The sequence below is a fragment of the Telmatherina bonti genome (assembly GCF_933228915.1).
Source record: "Telmatherina bonti genome assembly, chromosome: 20".
Classification (NCBI taxonomy): Eukaryota; Metazoa; Chordata; class Actinopteri; order Atheriniformes; family Telmatherinidae; genus Telmatherina; species Telmatherina bonti.
In genome coordinates this window covers 1,117,553-1,133,296 of record NC_136618.1, presented here as the reverse complement: position 1 = coordinate 1,133,296, position 15,744 = coordinate 1,117,553, and the positions used below count along the sequence as shown (strand labels likewise).

Sequence of the window (15,744 nt, the reverse complement as noted above, 5' to 3'; positions counted from 1 at the left end):
CAGTTCGTGCTGGGACCAGTTCGTGTTGGGACCAGTTCATGTTGGGAGCAGTTCGTGTTGGGACCAGTTCATGTCGGGACCAGTTCGTGCTGGGACCAGCTCGTCCTGGGACCAGTTCGTGCTGGGACCAATTCGTGTTGGGACCAGTTCGTGTTGGGACCAGTTCGTGCTGGGACCAGTTCGTGTTGGGACCAGTTCGTGCTTGGACCAGTTCGTGCTGGGACCAGTTCATGTCGGGACCAGTTCGTGCAGGGACCAGTTCGTGCTGGGACCAGTTCGTGTTGGGACCAGTTTGTCCTGGGACCAGTTCGTGCTGGGACCAGTTCGTGTTGGGACCAGTTCGTGTCGGGACCAGTTCGTGCTGGGACCAGTTCGTGTTGGGACCAGTTCATGTTGGGACCAGTTCGTGTTGGGACCAGTTCGTGTTGGGACCAGTTCGTGTTGGGACCAGTTCGTGCTGGGACCAGTTCGTGCTGGGACCAGTTCGTGTTGGGACCAGTTCGTGTTGGGACCAGTTCGTGTCGGGACCAGTTCGTGCTGGGACCGGACCAGTTCGTGCTGGGACCAATTCGTGTTGGGACCAGTTCATGTCGGGACCAGTTCATGCTGGGACCAGTTCGTGTCGGGACCAGTTCGTGCTGGGACCAGTTCGTGCTTGGACCAGTTCGTGTCGGGACCAGTTCGTGTCGGGACCAGTTCGTTCTGGGACCAGTTCGTTCTGGGACCAGTTCGTGCTGGGACCAGTTCGTGCTGGGACCAGTTCGTGTCGGGACCAGTTCGTGTCGGGACCAGTTCGTGCTGGGACCAGTTCGTGCCGGGACCAGTTCGTGTTGGGACCAGTTCGTGTCGGGACCAGTTCGTGTTGGGACCAATTTGTGTCGGGACCAGTTCATGTCGGGACCAGTTCGTGCTGGGACCAGTTCGTGTCGGGACCAGTTCGTGCAGGGACCAGTTCGTGCTGGGACCAGTGTTTGTTGGGACCAGTTCGTGTTGGGACCAGTTCGTGCTGGGACCAGTTCGTGTTGGGACCAGTTCATGTTGGGAGCAGTTCGTGTTGGGACCAGTTCATGTCGGGACCAGTTCGTGCTGGGACCACCTCGTCCTGGGACCAGTTCGTGCTGGGACCAATTCGTGTTGGGACCAGTTCGTGTTGGGACCAGTTCGTGCTGGGACCAGTTCGTGTTGGGACCAGTTCGTGCTTGGACCAGTTCGTGCTGGGACCAGTTCATGCGGGACCAGTTCGTGCAGGGACCAGTTCGTGCTGGGACCAGTTCGTGTTGGGACCAGTTTGTCCTGGGACCAGTTCTTGCTGGGACCAGTTCGTGTTGGGACCAGTTCGTGTCGGGACCAGTTCGTGTCGGGACCAGTTCGTGTTGGGACCAGTTCGTGTTGGGACAAGTTCGTGTTGGGACAAGTTCGTGCTGGGACCAGTTCGTGCTGGGACCAGTTCGTGTTGGGACCAGTTCGTGTCGGGACCAGTTCATGTCGGGACCAGTTCGTGCTGGGACCAGTTCGTGCTGGGACCAATTCGTGTTGGGACCAGTTCGTGTCGGGACCAGTTCGTGCTGGGACCAGTTCGTGTCGGGACCAGTTCGTGCTGGGACCAGTTCATGTCGGGACCAGTTCGTGCTGGGACCAGTTCGTGCTGGGACCAGTTCGTGTTGGGACCAGTTCGTACTGGGACCAGTTCAGGTCGGGACAAGTTCGTGTTGGGACCAGTTCATGTCGGGACCAGTTCGTGCTGGGACCAGTTCGTGCTGGGACCAGTTCGTGTTGGCACCAGTTCGTGCTGGGACCAGTTCGTGTCGGGACCAGTTCGTGTCGGGACCAGTTCGTGCTGGGACCAGTGTGTGTTGGGACCAGTTCGTGTTGGGACCAGTTCGTGCTGGGACCAGTTCGTGTTGGGACCAGTTCGTGTCGGGACCAGTTCGTGTTGGGACAAGTTCGTGTCGGGACCAATTCGTGTCGGGACCAGTTCGTGTCGGGACCAGTTCGTGTCGGGACCAGTTCGTGTTGGGACCAGTTCGTGTTGGGACCATTTCGTGCTGGGACCAATTCGTGTTGGGACCAGTTCATGTCGGGACCAGTTCGTGCTGGGACCAGTTCGTGCTGGGACCAGTTCGTGTTGGGACCAGTTCATGTTGGGACCAATTCGTGTTGGGACCAGTTCATGTCGGGACCAGTTCGTGCTGGGACCAATTCGTGCTGGGACCAGTTCAGGTCGGTACAAGTTCGTGCTGGGACCAGTTCGTGTTGGGACCAGTTCATGTTGGGACCAATTCGTGTTGGGACCAGTGCGTGCTGGGACCAGTTCGTGCCGGGACCAGTTCGTGTCGGGACCAGTTCGTGTCGGGACCAGTTCGTGTCGGGACCAGTTCATGTCGGGACCAGTTCGTGCTGGGACCAGTTCGTGTTGGGACCAATTCGTGCTGGGACCAATTCGTGCCGGGACCAGTTCGTGCTGGGACCAGTTCGTGTTGGGACCAGTTCGTGCTGGGACCAGTTCGTGCTGGGACCAGTTCGTGCTGGGACCAGTTCGTTTTGGGACCAGTTCGTGCTGGGACCATTTCGTGCTGGGACCAATTCGTGTCGGGACCAGTTCATGTCGGGACCAGTTCGTGTCGGGACCAGTTCGTGTCGGGAACAGTTCGTGTCGGGACCAGTTAGTGCTGGGACCAGTTCGTGTTGGGACCAGTTCGTGTTGGGACCAGTTCGTGCTGGGACCAGTTCATGTCGGGACCAATTCGTGTTTGGACCAATTCGTGTCGGGACCAGTTCATGTCGGGACCAGTTCGTGTCGGGAACAGTTCGTGTCGGGACCAGTTCGTGTTGGGACCAGTGCGTGTTGGGACCAGTTCGTGTTGGGACCAGTTCGTGTTGGGACCAGTTCGTGCTGGGACCAGTTCATGTCGGGACCAGTTCGTGCAGGGACCAGTTCGTGCTGGGACCAGTTCGTGTTGGGACCAGTTTGTCCTGGGACAAGTTCGTGCTGGGACCAGTTCGTGTTGGGACCAGTTCGTGTCGGGACCAGTTCGTGTCGGGACCAGTTCGTGCTGGGACCAGTTAGTGTTGGGACCAGTTCATGTCGGGACCAGTTCGTGTTGGGACCAGTTCGTGTTGGGACAAGTTCGTGTTGGGACAAGTTCGTGTTGGGACCAGTTCGTGCCTGGACCAATTCGTGTTGGGACCAGTTCATGTCGGGACCAATTCATGTCGGGACCAGTTCGTGCCGGGACCAGTTCGTGCTGGGACCAGTTCGGCTTGGGACCAGTTCATGTCGGGACCAGTTCGTGTTGGGACCAGTTCAGGTCGGGACAAGTTCGTGTTGGGACCAGTTCGTGCTGGGACCAGTTCATGTCGGGACCAATTCGTGTTGGGACCAGTTCATGTCGGGACCAATTCGTGTCGGGACCAGTTCATGTCGGGACCAGTTCGTGTCGGGAACAGTTCGTGTCGGGACCAGTTCGTGTTGGGACCAGTTCGTGTTGGGACCAGTTCGTGCTGGGACAAATTCGTGTTGGGACCAGTTCATGTCGGGACCAATTCATGTAGGGACCAGTTCGTGCCGGGACCAGTTCGTGCTGGGACCAGTTCGGCTTGGGACCAGTTCATGTCGGGACCAGTTCGTGTTGGGACCAGTTCGTGTTGGGACCAGTTCATGTCGGGACCAGTTTGTGTTGGGACAAGCTCGTCCTGGGACCAGTTCGTGCTGGGACCAGCTCGTCCTGGGACCAGTTCGTGTTGGGATCAGTTCGTGCTGGGACCAGTTCGTGTTGGGACCAGTTCGTGCTTGGACCAGTTCGTGCTGGGACCAGTTCATGTCGGGACCAGTTCGTGCTGGGACCAGTTCGTGCTGGGACCAGTTCGTGTTGGGACCAGTTTGTCCTGGGACCAGTTCGTGCTGGGACCAGTTCGTGTTGGGACCAGTTCGTGTCGGGACCAGTTCGTGTCGGGACCAGTTCGTGCTGGGACCAGTTCGTGTTGGGACCAGTTCATGTCGGGACCAGTTCGTGTTGGGACCAGTTCGTGTTGGGACAAGTTCGTGTTGGGACAAGTTCGTGCTGGGACCAGTTCGTGTTGGGACCAGTTCGTGTTGGGACCAGTTCATGTCGGGACCAGTTCCTGCTGGGACCAGTTCGTGCTGGGACCAATTCGTGTTGGGACCAGTTCGTGTCGGGACCAGTTCGTGCTGGGACCAGTTCGTGCTGGAACCAGTTCGTGTTGGGACCAGTTCGTGCTGGGACCAGTTCGTGTCGGGACCAGTTCGTGCAGGGACCAGTTCGTGCTGGGACCAGTTCATGTCGGGACCAGTTCGTGTAGGGACCAGTTCAGGTCGGGACAAGTTCGTGTTGGGACCAGTTCGTGCTGGGACCAGTTCAAGTCGGGACCAATTCGTGTTGGGACCAATTCGTGCTGGGACCAGTTCGTGCTGGGACCAGTTCGTGCTGGGACCATTTCGTGCTGGGACCAATTCGTGTCGGGACCAGTTCATGTCGGGACCAGTTCGTGTTGGGACCAGTTCGTGTTGCGACCATTTCGTGCTGGGACCAATTCGTGTCGGGACCAGTTCATGTCGGGACCAGTTCGTGTTGGGACCAGTTCAGGTCGGGACAAGTTCGTGTTGGGACCAGTTCGTGCTGGGACCAGTTCATGTCGGGACCAATTCGTGCTGGGACCAGTTCATGTCGGGACCAATTCGTGTCGGGACCAGTTCATGTCGGGACCAGTTCATGTCGGGACCAATTCATGTCGGGACCAGTTCGTGCCGGGACCAGTTCGTGCTGGGACCAGTTCGGCTTGGGACCAGTTCATGTCGGGACCAGTTCGTGTTGGGACCAGTTCGTGTTGGGACCAGTTCATGTCGGGACCAGTTTGTGTTGGGACCAGCTCGTCCTGGGACCAGTTCGTGCTGGGACCAATTCGTTTTGGGACCAGTTCGTGTTGGGACCAGTTCGTGCTGGGACCAGTTCGTGTTGGGACCAGTTCGTGCTTGGACCAGTTCGTGCTGGGACCAGTTCATGTCGGGACCAGTTCGTGCAGGGACCAGTTCGTGCTGGGACCAGTTCGTGTTGGGACCAGTTAGTGCTGGGACCAGTTCGTGTTGGGACCAGTTCGTGTTGGGACCAGTTCGTGCTGGGACCAGTTCATGTCGGGACCAATTCGTGTTTGGACCAATTCGTGTCGGGACCAGTTCATGTCGGGACCAGTTCGTGTCGGGAACAGTTCGTGTCGGGACCAGTTCGTGTTGGGACCAGTGCGTGTTGGGACCAGTTCGTGTTGGGACCAGTTCGTGTTGGGACCAGTTCGTGCTGGGACCAGTTCATGTCGGGACCAGTTCGTGCAGGGACCAGTTCGTGCTGGGACCAGTTCGTGTTGGGACCAGTTTGTCCTGGGACAAGTTCGTGCTGGGACCAGTTCGTGTTGGGACCAGTTCGTGTCGGGACCAGTTCGTGTCGGGACCAGTTCGTGCTGGGACCAGTTAGTGTTGGGACCAGTTCATGTCGGGACCAGTTCGTGTTGGGACCAGTTCGTGTTGGGACAAGTTCGTGTTGGGACAAGTTCGTGTTGGGACCAGTTCGTGCCTGGACCAATTCGTGTTGGGACCAGTTCATGTCGGGACCAATTCATGTCGGGACCAGTTCGTGCCGGGACCAGTTCGTGCTGGGACCAGTTCGGCTTGGGACCAGTTCATGTCGGGACCAGTTCGTGTTGGGACCAGTTCAGGTCGGGACAAGTTCGTGTTGGGACCAGTTCGTGCTGGGACCAGTTCATGTCGGGACCAATTCGTGTTGGGACCAGTTCATGTCGGGACCAATTCGTGTCGGGACCAGTTCATGTCGGGACCAGTTCGTGTCGGGAACAGTTCGTGTCGGGACCAGTTCGTGTTGGGACCAGTTCGTGTTGGGACCAGTTCGTGCTGGGACAAATTCGTGTTGGGACCAGTTCATGTCGGGACCAATTCATGTAGGGACCAGTTCGTGCCGGGACCAGTTCGTGCTGGGACCAGTTCGGCTTGGGACCAGTTCATGTCGGGACCAGTTCGTGTTGGGACCAGTTCGTGTTGGGACCAGTTCATGTCGGGACCAGTTTGTGTTGGGACAAGCTCGTCCTGGGACCAGTTCGTGCTGGGACCAGCTCGTCCTGGGACCAGTTCGTGTTGGGATCAGTTCGTGCTGGGACCAGTTCGTGTTGGGACCAGTTCGTGCTTGGACCAGTTCGTGCTGGGACCAGTTCATGTCGGGACCAGTTCGTGCTGGGACCAGTTCGTGCTGGGACCAGTTCGTGTTGGGACCAGTTTGTCCTGGGACCAGTTCGTGCTGGGACCAGTTCGTGTTGGGACCAGTTCGTGTCGGGACCAGTTCGTGTCGGGACCAGTTCGTGCTGGGACCAGTTCGTGTTGGGACCAGTTCATGTCGGGACCAGTTCGTGTTGGGACCAGTTCGTGTTGGGACAAGTTCGTGTTGGGACAAGTTCGTGCTGGGACCAGTTCGTGTTGGGACCAGTTCGTGTTGGGACCAGTTCATGTCGGGACCAGTTCCTGCTGGGACCAGTTCGTGCTGGGACCAATTCGTGTTGGGACCAGTTCGTGTCGGGACCAGTTCGTGCTGGGACCAGTTCGTGCTGGAACCAGTTCGTGTTGGGACCAGTTCGTGCTGGGACCAGTTCGTGTCGGGACCAGTTCGTGCAGGGACCAGTTCGTGCTGGGACCAGTTCATGTCGGGACCAGTTCGTGTAGGGACCAGTTCAGGTCGGGACAAGTTCGTGTTGGGACCAGTTCGTGCTGGGACCAGTTCAAGTCGGGACCAATTCGTGTTGGGACCAATTCGTGCTGGGACCAGTTCGTGCTGGGACCAGTTCGTGCTGGGACCAGTTCGTGCTGGGACCATTTCGTGCTGGGACCAATTCGTGTCGGGACCAGTTCATGTCGGGACCAGTTCGTGTTGGGACCAGTTCAGGTCGGGACAAGTTCGTGTTGGGACCAGTTCGTGTTGGGACCATTTCGTGCTGGGACCAATTCGTGTCGGGACCAGTTCATGTCGGGACCAGTTCGTGTTGGGACCAGTTCAGGTCGGGACAAGTTCGTGTTGGGACCAGTTCGTGCTGGGACCAGTTCATGTCGGGACCAATTCGTGCTGGGACCAGTTCATGTCGGGACCAATTCGTGTCGGGACCAGTTCATGTCGGGACCAGTTCATGTCGGGACCAATTCATGTCGGGACCAGTTCGTGCCGGGACCAGTTCGTGCTGGGACCAGTTCGGCTTGGGACCAGTTCATGTCGGGACCAGTTCGTGTTGGGACCAGTTCGTGTTGGGACCAGTTCATGTCGGGACCAGTTTGTGTTGGGACCAGCTCGTCCTGGGACCAGTTCGTGCTGGGACCAATTCGTTTTGGGACCAGTTCGTGTTGGGACCAGTTCGTGCTGGGACCAGTTCGTGTTGGGACCAGTTCGTGCTTGGACCAGTTCGTGCTGGGACCAGTTCATGTCGGGACCAGTTCGTGCAGGGACCAGTTCGTGCTGGGACCAGTTCGTGTTGGGACCAGTTTGTGCTGGGACCAGTTCGTGCTGGGACCAGTTCGTGTTGGGACCAGTTCGTGTCGGGACCAGTTCGTGTCGGGACCAGTTCGCGTCGGGACCAGTTCGTGCTGGGACCAGTTAGTGTCGGGACCAGTTCATGTCGGGACCAGTTCGTGTTGGGACCAGTTCGTGTTGGGACCAGTTCGTGTTGGGACAAGTTCGTGTTGGGACAAGTTCGTGCTGGGACCAGTTCGTGCTGGGACCAGTTCGTGTTGGGACCAGTTCGTGTTGGGACCAGTTCGTGTTGGGACCAGTTCATGTCGGGACCAGTTCGTGCTGGGTCCAGTTCGTGCTGGGACCAAATCGTGTTGGGACCAGTTCGTGTCGGGACCAGTTCGTGCTGGGACCAGTTCGTGCTGGAACCAGTTTGTGTTGGGACCAGTTCGTGCTGGGACCAGTTCGTGTCGGGACCAGTTCGTGCAGGGACCAGTTCGTGCTGGGACCAGTTCATGTCGGGACCAGTTCGTGTTGGGACCAGTTCAGGTCGGGACAAGTTCGTGTTGGGACCAGTTCGTGCTGGGACCAGTTCATGTCGGGACCAATTCGTGTTGGGACCAATTCGTGTCGGGACCAGTTCGTGTTGGGACCAGTTCATGTCGGGACCAGTTCGTGTCGGGAACAGTTCGTGTCGGGACCAGTTCGTGTTGGGACCAGTTCGTGCTGGGACCAATTCGTTTTGGGACCAGTTCGTGTTGGGACCAGTTCGTGCTGGGACCAGTTCGTGTTGGGACCAGTTCGTGCTGGGACCAGTTCGTGTTGGGACCAGTTCATGTTGGGAGCAGTTCGTGTTGGGACCAGTTCATGTCGGGACCAGTTCGTGCTGGGACCAGCTCGTCCTGGGACCAGTTCGTGCTGGGACCAATTCGTGTTGGGACCAGTTCGTGTTGGGACCAGTTCGTGCTGGGACCAGTTCGTGTTGGGACCAGTTCGTGCTTGGACCAGTTCGTGTTGGGACCAGTTCATGTCGGGACCAGTTCGTGCAGGGACCAGTTCGTGCTGGGACCAGTTCGTGTTGGGACCAGTTTGTCCTGGGACCAGTTCGTGCTGGGACCAGTTCGTGTTGGGACCAGTTCGTGTCGGGACCAGTTCGTGTCGGGACCAGTTCGTGCTGGGACCAGTTCGTGTTGGGACCAGTTCATGTTGGGACCAGTTCGTGTTGGGACCAGTTCGTGTTGGGACCAGTTCGTGTTGGGACCAGTTCGTGCTGGGACCAGTTCGTGCTGGGACCAGTTCGTGTTGGGACCAGTTCGTGTTGGGACCAGTTCGTGTCGGGACCAGTTCGTGCTGGGACCGGACCAGTTCGTGCTGGGACCAATTCGTGTTGGGACCAGTTCGTGTCGGGACCAGTTCATGCTGGGACCAGTTCGTGTCGGGACCAGTTCGTGCTGGGACCAGTTCGTGCTTGGACCAGTTCGTGTCGGGACCAGTTCGTGTCGGGACCAGTTCGTTCTGGGACCAGTTCGTTCTGGGACCAGTTCGTGCTGGGACCAGTTCGTGCTGGGACCAGTTCGTGTCGGGACCAGTTCGTGTCGGGACCAGTTCGTGCTGGGACCAGTTCGTGCCGGGACCAGTTCGTGTTGGGACCAGTTCGTGTCGGGACCAGTTCGTGTTGGGACCAATTTGTGTCGGGACCAGTTCATGTCGGGACCAGTTCGTGTTGGGACCAGTTCGTGTCGGGACCAGTTCGTGCAGGGACCAGTTCGTGCTGGGACCAGTGTTTGTTGGGACCAGTTCGTGTTGGGACCAGTTCGTGCTGGGACCAGTTCGTGTTGGGACCAGTTCATGTTGGGAGCAGTTCGTGTTGGGACCAGTTCATGTCGGGACCAGTTCGTGCTGGGACCACCTCGTCCTGGGACCAGTTCGTGCTGGGACCAATTCGTGTTGGGACCAGTTCGTGTTGGGACCAGTTCGTGCTGGGACCAGTTCGTGTTGGGACCAGTTCGTGCTTGGACCAGTTCGTGCTGGGACCAGTTCATGCGGGACCAGTTCGTGCAGGGACCAGTTCGTGCTGGGACCAGTTCGTGTTGGGACCAGTTTGTCCTGGGACCAGTTCTTGCTGGGACCAGTTCGTGTTGGGACCAGTTCGTGTCGGGACCAGTTCGTGTCGGGACCAGTTCGTGTTGGGACCAGTTCGTGTTGGGACCAGTTCGTGTTGGGACAAGTTCGTGTTGGGACAAGTTCGTGCTGGGACCAGTTCGTGCTGGGACCAGTTCGTGTTGGGACCAGTTCGTGTTGGGACCAGTTCGTGTCGGGACCAGTTCATGTCGGGACCAGTTCGTGCTGGGACCAGTTCGTGCTGGGACCAATTCGTGTTGGGACCAGTTCGTGTCGGGACCAGTTCGTGCTGGGACCAGTTCGTGTCGGGACCAGTTCGTGCTGGGACCAGTTCATGTCGGGACCAGTTCGTGCTGGGACCAGTTCGTGTTGGGACCAGTTCGTACTGGGACCAGTTCAGGTCGGGACAAGTTCGTGTTGGGACCAGTTCATGTCGGGACCAGTTCGTGCTGGGACCAGTTCGTGCTGGGACCAGTTCGTGTTGGCACCAGTTCGTGCTGGGACCAGTTCGTGTCGGGACCAGTTCGTGTCGGGACCAGTTCGTGCTGGGACCAGTGTGTGTTGGGACCAGTTCGTGTTGGGACCAGTTCGTGCTGGGACCAGTTCGTGTTGGGACCAGTTCGTGTCGGGACCAGTTCGTGTTGGGACAAGTTCGTGTCGGGACCAATTCGTGTCGGGACCAGTTCGTGTCGGGACCAGTTCGTGTCGGGACCAGTTCGTGTTGGGACCAGTTCGTGTTGGGACCATTTCGTGCTGGGACCAATTCGTGTTGGGACCAGTTCATGTCGGGACCAGTTCGTGCTGGGACCAGTTCGTGCTGGGACCAGTTCGTGTTGGGACCAGTTCATGTTGGGACCAATTCGTGTTGGGACCAGTTCATGTCGGGACCAGTTCGTGCTGGGACCAATTCGTGCTGGGACCAGTTCAGGTCGGTACAAGTTCGTGCTGGGACCAGTTCGTGTTGGGACCAGTTCATGTTGGGACCAATTCGTGTTGGGACCAGTGCGTGCTGGGACCAGTTCGTGCCGGGACCAGTTCGTGTCGGGACCAGTTCGTGTCGGGACCAGTTCGTGTCGGGACCAGTTCATGTCGGGACCAGTTCGTGCTGGGACCAGTTCGTGTTGGGACCAATTCGTGCTGGGACCAATTCGTGCCGGGACCAGTTCGTGCTGGGACCAGTTCGTGTTGGGACCAGTTCGTGCTGGGACCAGTTCGTGCTGGGACCAGTTCGTGCTGGGACCAGTTCGTGTCGGGACCAGTTCGTGCTGGGACCAGTTCATGTCGGGACCAGTTCGTGCTGGGACCAGTTCGTGCTGGGACCAGTTCGTGTTGGGACCAGTTCGTACTGGGACCAGTTCAGGTCGGGACAAGTTCGTGTTGGGACCAGTTCATGTCGGGACCAGTTCGTGCTGGGACCAGTTCGTGCTGGGACCAGTTCGTGTTGGCACCAGTTCGTGCTGGGACCAGTTCGTGTCGGGACCAGTTCGTGTCGGGACCAGTTCGTGCTGGGACCAGTGTGTGTTGGGACCAGTTCGTGTTGGGACCAGTTCGTGCTGGGACCAGTTCGTGTTGGGACCAGTTCGTGTCGGGACCAGTTCGTGTTGGGACAAGTTCGTGTCGGGACCAATTCGTGTCGGGACCAGTTCGTGTCGGGACCAGTTCGTGTCGGGACCAGTTCGTGTTGGGACCAGTTCGTGTTGGGACCATTTCGTGCTGGGACCAATTCGTGTTGGGACCAGTTCATGTCGGGACCAGTTCGTGCTGGGACCAGTTCGTGCTGGGACCAGTTCGTGTTGGGACCAGTTCATGTTGGGACCAATTCGTGTTGGGACCAGTTCATGTCGGGACCAGTTCGTGCTGGGACCAATTCGTGCTGGGACCAGTTCAGGTCGGTACAAGTTCGTGCTGGGACCAGTTCGTGTTGGGACCAGTTCATGTTGGGACCAATTCGTGTTGGGACCAGTGCGTGCTGGGACCAGTTCGTGCCGGGACCAGTTCGTGTCGGGACCAGTTCGTGTCGGGACCAGTTCGTGTCGGGACCAGTTCATGTCGGGACCAGTTCGTGCTGGGACCAGTTCGTGTTGGGACCAATTCGTGCTGGGACCAATTCGTGCCGGGACCAGTTCGTGCTGGGACCAGTTCGTGTTGGGACCAGTTCGTGCTGGGACCAGTTCGTGCTGGGACCAGTTCGTGCTGGGACCAGTTCGTTTTGGGACCAGTTCGTGCTGGGACCATTTCGTGCTGGGACCAATTCGTGTCGGGACCAGTTCATGTCGGGACCAGTTCGTGTCGGGACCAGTTCGTGTTGGGACCAGTTCATGTTGGGACCAATTCGTGTTGGGACCAGTGCGTGCTGGGACCAGTTCGTGCCGGGACCAGTTCGTGTCGGGACCAGTTCGTGTCGGGACCAGTTCGTGTCGGGACCAGTTCATGTCGGGACCAGTTCGTGCTGGGACCAGTTCGTGTTGGGACCAATTCGTGCTGGGACCAATTCGTGCCGGGACCAGTTCGTGCTGGGACCAGTTCGTGTTGGGACCAGTTCGTGCTGGGACCAGTTCGTGCTGGGACCAGTTCGTGCTGGGACCAGTTCGTTTTGGGACCAGTTCGTGCTGGGACCATTTCGTGCTGGGACCAATTCGTGTCGGGACCAGTTCATGTCGGGACCAGTTCGTGTCGGGACCAGTTCGTGTTGGGACCAGTTCGTGTTGGGACCAGTTCGTGCTGGGACCAGTTCATGTCGGGACCAATTCGTGTTTGGACCAATTCGTGTCGGGACCAGTTCATGTCGGGACCAGTTCGTGTCGGGAACAGTTCGTGTCGGGACCAGTTCGTGTTGGGACCAGTGCGTGTTGGGACCAGTTCGTGTTGGGACCAGTTCGTGTTGGGACCAGTTCGTGCTGGGACCAGTTCATGTCGGGACCAGTTCGTGCAGGGACCAGTTCGTGCTGGGACCAGTTCGTGTTGGGACCAGTTTGTCCTGGGACCAGTTCGTGCTGGGACCAGTTCGTGTTGGGACCAGTTCGTGTCGGGACCAGTTCGTGTCGGGACCAGTTCGTGCTGGGACCAGTTAGTGTTGGGACCAGTTCATGTCGGGACCAGTTCGTGTTGGGACCAGTTCGTGTTGGGACAAGTTCGTGTTGGGACAAGTTCGTGTTGGGACCAGTTCGTGCCTGGACCAATTCGTGTTGGGACCAGTTCATGTCGGGACCAATTCATGTCGGGACCAGTTCGTGCCGGGACCAGTTCGTGCTGGGACCAGTTCGGCTTGGGACCAGTTCATGTCGGGACCAGTTCGTGTTGGGACCAGTTCAGGTCGGGACAAGTTCGTGTTGGGACCAGTTCGTGCTGGGACCAGTTCATGTCGGGACCAATTCGTGTTGGGACCAGTTCATGTCGGGACCAATTCGTGTCGGGACCAGTTCATGTCGGGACCAGTTCGTGTCGGGAACAGTTCGTGTTGGGACCAGTTCGTGTTGGGACCAGTTCGTGCTGGGACAAATTCGTGTTGGGACCAGTTCATGTCGGGACCAATTCATGTAGGGACCAGTTCGTGCCGGGACCAGTTCGTGCTGGGACCAGTTCGGCTTGGGACCAGTTCATGTCGGGACCAATTCGTGTTGGGACCAGTTCGTGTTGGGACCAGTTCATGTCGGGACCAGTTTGTGTTGGGACAAGCTCGTCCTGGGACCAGTTCGTGCTGGGACCAGCTCGTCCTGGGACCAGTTCGTGTTGGGATCAGTTCGTGCTGGGACCAGTTCGTGTTGGGACCAGTTCGTGCTTGGACCAGTTCGTGCTGGGACCAGTTCATGTCGGGACCAGTTCGTGCTGGGACCAGTTCGTGCTGGGACCAGTTCGTGTTGGGACCAGTTTGTCCTGGGACCAGTTCGTGCTGGGACCAGTTCGTGTTGGGACCAGTTCGTGTCGGGACCAGTTCGTGTCGGGACCAGTTCGTGCTGGGACCAGTTCGTGTTGGGACCAGTTCATGTCGGGACCAGTTCGTGTTGGGACCAGTTCGTGTTGGGACAAGTTCGTGTTGGGACAAGTTCGTGCTGGGACCAGTTCGTGTTGGGACCAGTTCGTGTTGGGACCAGTTCATGTCGGGACCAGTTCCTGCTGGGACCAGTTCGTGCTGGGACCAATTCGTGTTGGGACCAGTTCGTGTCGGGACCAGTTCGTGCTGGGACCAGTTCGTGCTGGAACCAGTTCGTGTTGGGACCAGTTCGTGCTGGGACCAGTTCGTGTCGGGACCAGTTCGTGCAGGGACCAGTTCGTGCTGGGACCAGTTCATGTCGGGACCAGTTCGTGTAGGGACCAGTTCAGGTCGGGACAAGTTCGTGTTGGGACCAGTTCGTGCTGGGACCAGTTCATGTCGGGACCAATTCGTGTTGGGACCAATTCGTGCTGGGACCAGTTCGTGCTGGGACCAGTTCGTGCTGGGACCAGTTCGTGCTGGGACCATTTCGTGCTGGGACCAATTCGTGTCGGGACCAGTTCATGTCGGGACCAGTTCGTGTCGGGACCAGTTCGTGTCGGGAACAGTTCGTGTCGGGACCAGTTAGTGCTGGGACCAGTTCGTGTCGGGAACAGTTCGTGTCGGGACCAGTTCGTGTTGGGACCAGTTCGTGTTGGGACCAATTCGTGTTGGGACCAATTCGTGTCGGGACCAGTTCATGTCGGGACCAGTTCGTGTTGGGACCAGTGCGTGTCGGGACCAGTTCGTGTTGGGACCAGTTCGTGTTGGGACCAGTTCGTGCTGGGACCAGTTCATGTCGGGACCAGTTCGTGCAGGGACCAGTTCGTGCTGGGACCAGTTCGTGTTGGGACCAGTTTGTCCTGGGACCAGTTCGTGCTGGGACCAGTTCGTGTTGGGACCAGTTCGTGTCGGGACCAGTTCGTGTTGGGACAAGTTCGTGTTGGGACCAGTTTGTGCCTGGACCAATTCGTGTTGGGACCAGTTCATGTCGGGACCAATTCATGTCGGGACCAGTTCGTGCCGGGACCAGTTCGTGCTGGGACCAGTTCGGCTTGGGACCAGTTCATGTCGGGACCAGTTCGTGTTGGGACCAGTTCAGGTCGGGACAAGTTCGTGTTGGGACCAGTTCGTGCTGGGACCAGTTCATGTCGGGACCAATTCGTGTTGGGACCAGTTCATGTCGGGACCAATTCGTGTCGGGACCAGTTCATGTCGGGACCAGTTCGTGTCGGGAACAGTTCGTGTCGGGACCAGTTCGTGTTGGGACCAGTTCGTGTTGGGACCAGTTCGTGCTGGGACAAATTCGTGTTGGGACCAGTTCATGTCGGGACCAATTCATGTCGGGACCAGTTCGTGCCGGGACCAGTTCGTGCTGGGACCAGTTCGGCTTGGGACCAGTTCATGTCGGGACCAGTTCGTGTTGGGACCAGTTCGTGTTGGGACCAGTTCATGTCGGGACCAGTTTGTGTTGGGACAAGCTCGTCCTGGGACCAGTTCGTGCTGGGACCAGCTCGTCCTGGGACCAGTTCGTGTTGGGACCAGTTCGTGCTGGGACCAGTTCGTGTTGGGACCAGTTCGTGCTTGGACCAGTTCGTGCTGGGACCAGTTCATGTCGGGACCAGTTCGTGCTGGGACCAGTTCGTGCTGGGACCAGTTCGTGTTGGGACCAGTTTGTCCTGGGACCAGTTCGTGCTGGGACCAGTTCGTGTTGGGACCAGTTCGTGTCGGGACCAGTTCGTGTCGGGACCAGTTCGTGCTGGGACCAGTTCGTGTTGGGACCAGTTCATGTCGGGACCAGTTCGTGTTGGGACCAGTTCGTGTTGGGACAAGTTCGTGTTGGGACAAGTTCGTGCTGGGACCAGTTCGTGTTGGGACCAGTTCGTGTTGGGACCAGTTCATGTCGGGACCAGTTCCTGCTGGGACCAGTTCGTGCTGGGACCAATTCGTGTTGGGACCAGTTCGTGTCGGGACCAGTTCGTGCTGGGACCAGTTCGTGCTGGAACCAGTTCGTGCTGGGACCAGTTCGTGCTGGGACCAGTTCGTGTCGGGACCAGTTCGTGCAGGGACCAGTTCGTGCTGGGACCAGTTCATGTCGGGACCAGTTCGTGTAGGGACCAGTTCAGGTCGGGACAAGTTCGT

General features: G+C 58.2%; 1 protein-coding gene across 1 annotated transcript in view; it reads right to left on the bottom strand.

Annotated features, from left to right (window-relative positions):
- LOC306770482 (double-stranded RNA-specific editase B2-like) overlaps positions 1–15,744 on the bottom strand; it is a gene marked incomplete at both ends in the record, with an annotated part of 389,789 nt that overhangs the window by 62,592 nt on the left and 311,453 nt on the right. The window lies entirely within an intron of this gene.